Raw genomic sequence first — 3,454 nt, 5'->3', positions numbered from 1 at the left:
ATTAAAATAAACATTAGGTTACCTATAGCCTTTTCGCAAGGCTCTAATTATTTTACCTTATATCAAGGTATAACTACTATTCAAGAAATTCGTTCTTACGCCTGCTCATGATATGCCATGATACTTATCCAACTAATGGGATTATAATGTCGGATCACTCTTGTCATCACCCCATCGGGCCTGAAGAGTCACGATCAACCCTTCGGTGGTCTTAAAGACTCACAACCATATATGACTGACCTAAAGGAACCTAGTAATCCTCCTTCCTTGATATATGTTTTTCACAACAGATCTTTGTTTTTTAAACTTTTGAGGCTACAACCTATTAGAGGTTCTTAATCTATACTCTACGGATGCTAAAGTCTAGTTGTCGTCCTATGTCAACCAATGAACGTTGAAATTCTATCCGAGGTTTTTAATTCTTACGCTTATCGACTAAATGAATAACTAAAATAAATGTGCAGTCTACCTTGAAGTTTAATATAACATTGAAGCATTACCATGTGCTTAATGGGCATAGTCCTTTTCAAATGATCTACTCATATGGGTTTCTAATCGTACTTACGAAAGCACTTTATCCCTTGATGTTGATCCTACTGCTATAATCATTTGGCAAGGGTTAACTAAATCCTTTACTATGGTTGAAATCAAATTCCTAAGTTTGGTGTATGTATTGAGTGCTTGACGCTTTTTATAGCAATCTACACGACCTACTGAATTTCTTATGTAACTGATCCTCTGTTGCTAGGATAAATCCTACATCCTCAAAGGCACAAACCTATATGGTTCTCTTGGCCATCTGAGTCGTACCTGTGAATTTGGCAAATTCCTAAATCCTATCAGATGCTTCGAGGGAAAGACCAACCTTTCCTCGAGAAACAAGAAACTCATAGCCTATGGGTAATCTAATAGAATACTTCTTTCTTTTGTTAATCACACAACGAAATTGAAACTAACTGATGAGTTTTATGCATAAGAACAATCTTATGTGCTCATACAAACCCTAATGCTTGGATCTAGGTTTCTCTATTTTACATGCATTGAATCCAAGACTTGCAAACCCTAATCTAGCATACATAATTCGAAAATTAACTTAATACATCAGATCTAGATGTTTACCTCTTCAAAAAGTGGCTTAAATCTTCTTCTCTTCTTCTCTTGAGCTTAGAGTCACAATTGTAACTCCTCTAATGGATCAAAAACACCTCAAGCAAGAAGGCAACTTTGAGAGAGGAGGAAGGATGATAATGTTTGACCCTAGGGTTTCTCTTGGAAGCAAGTGGTCGAAAATTGGAGCCTTGGGGTCATATTTATAGTGCTAGCTGCTAAGGTTTCAGTCTAAACCCTAATGGATAACTTAGCCACCAAGCAGCCCAAGGAACCTTCTGGAATAAGGCCCTTGGATGAAAATATGATGATCCTTCATCATAATTTCGTTCCCCCTTAGTCCATTGGGTTCCCTTAGCCCAAAACTCAACTATCATCATTTGACAGTTTATGCCCCTTTATTTAATTAATCTCTTTTAGTCACCAAATTAATTCCTAATTAATTTATGACCAATACTAATTAAATAAGCATGATTTATCTTTTAATATATTATTCTTATAATATATTAATAAATCATAATATCCTCTCTCTCTTCTCAAATTACCTTGTCAAGTTGCTTTGGTGAAGGCAACCCAAAAGGACCATGCACAACCGGGTCAAGTACATACCAAATATAGTTACAGACTTAGACAATAATCCAACACTAACAACCACTACCTATATGTTTTCGCACTGTAACAACGTAAATTTTCAAAATAATTTTTCATTTTTAAAACATTCATTCGTTCATAAAATAATGTTAAACACATTGTATCAAATGCTATTGTCACAAAACATCTCCCCAGAATCTCTATGAAAACTCCAATGCGTGTGTGTGTACGAATCATGTCGGCGCCTTCCCGCGCTCATCAGTAGTACCTGAAACACATAACACGACAACTGTAACCATAAATGCTTAGTGAGTTCCCCAAAATACTACTTACAACACATACGCCACTCGAGGCTATCATACGACCCTCCGGTCGATGTGTCTCAGCGGGACCCTCCAGTCCCGTAGCTCGTTGGACCCTCTGGTCCGGTCATAGCTCGTTGGACCCTCCGGTCCGGTCTATATCATCATACAACATACAAATATCACATAGCACATAATCTCATACATAGCACATAAGACCCTCTTGTCATCGCATAGTACCACTCTAGGTAATGTATAGTGAGAAGACTCACCTCGGTGTCTCGGTAAATATCTGACTCGCAAGAAGTGTGATCTAGCCTCCGCCTAATCACATAAAGTAATACTCTCATAAATACAACTATACTCAACTCTAAAAGTCAACAAGGTCAACGGTCAAACTTTGACCGGACTCGTCGAGTGCACTAGGGCAACTCGGCGAGCTACACGTGTCCACTGACTCTCTTAGACCCTCTCTTGGCACGTCGAGTACTCCTAACTCGACGAGCTCCACCTGGCATGAATCGTGGGGCCACCCCGACTCAACTCGTCGAGTCTCAAGAACAACTCGACGAGCTCCAACTTGAACTCAAACCCCTGACTCTCCCTGACTCACCGAGTCATTCCCCTAACTCGACAAGTCCACTCACTGAGTGATTAACGGGCCACCTTCATACTACTCGCCGAGTCTGAAGAACAGACTCGGCGAGTTCATACCATGCGCAAACTCAAAACGACTTCTGAGGTCAGATCTGTTCCATACCATCATAGATCTGGCCTCCCCAAGCATGATAAGCACGTAAAGTTTGGACCTTGACACACATATAACATCTAAATGGTCCAAAATGGTGATTTAGCCCCAAAAATGGCATTCCGAGCTCAATACTCCCAATATGACTCATAAAGCTCCAAGGGTTAAGGGCTCTGGACCTCTTTGGGTCCAGATCCAGAACACAAACTCGAGAAGGGACCAACTACTCCACTAATCAACCTCAAAAAGGGTTAGAAACCCTAAAACTAAGAATCAACACCAAAAACTGAAGAAGGTCCGAGAATAATACCTCAATGCAACCTCAAAGAGCTCAAAAACCACCACAATCGCACCTCCTTCATCCTCCTCTTGCCTTGAACACTTCCTTCTTGCAAAAACACCCACAAAAGCTCAAGATTGCCTCTCCTTTCCTCACAAACGCTCTAGACCTCTTTAGGGTTTCTCTCTGGGGGTTGGTGGCCGCAAATGACGGCCATCAGGCCCTTTAAATAGGTCTCAAACCCTGGAAATTAGGGTTTCATTAAACAGCGTGGACTCGCCGAGTCCACTCATGAACTCGCCGAGTCCAGCTGTGAACTCGCATACTAATCCGCGACCTTACTCGGCGAGTCTAGACGCCAACTCACCGAGTTCCCCCATAAAACCCAAAAATAAAGGAACAAATATCATACCTGGGAATCCGGGT

Source organism: Lactuca serriola, chromosome 8 (assembly GCF_051521515.1).
Source record: "Lactuca serriola cultivar US96UC23 chromosome 8, Lser_US96UC23_V15, whole genome shotgun sequence".
NCBI classification, from domain to species: Eukaryota; Viridiplantae; Streptophyta; class Magnoliopsida; order Asterales; family Asteraceae; genus Lactuca; species Lactuca serriola.
Note: the sequence above shows the minus strand (reverse complement) of the source record.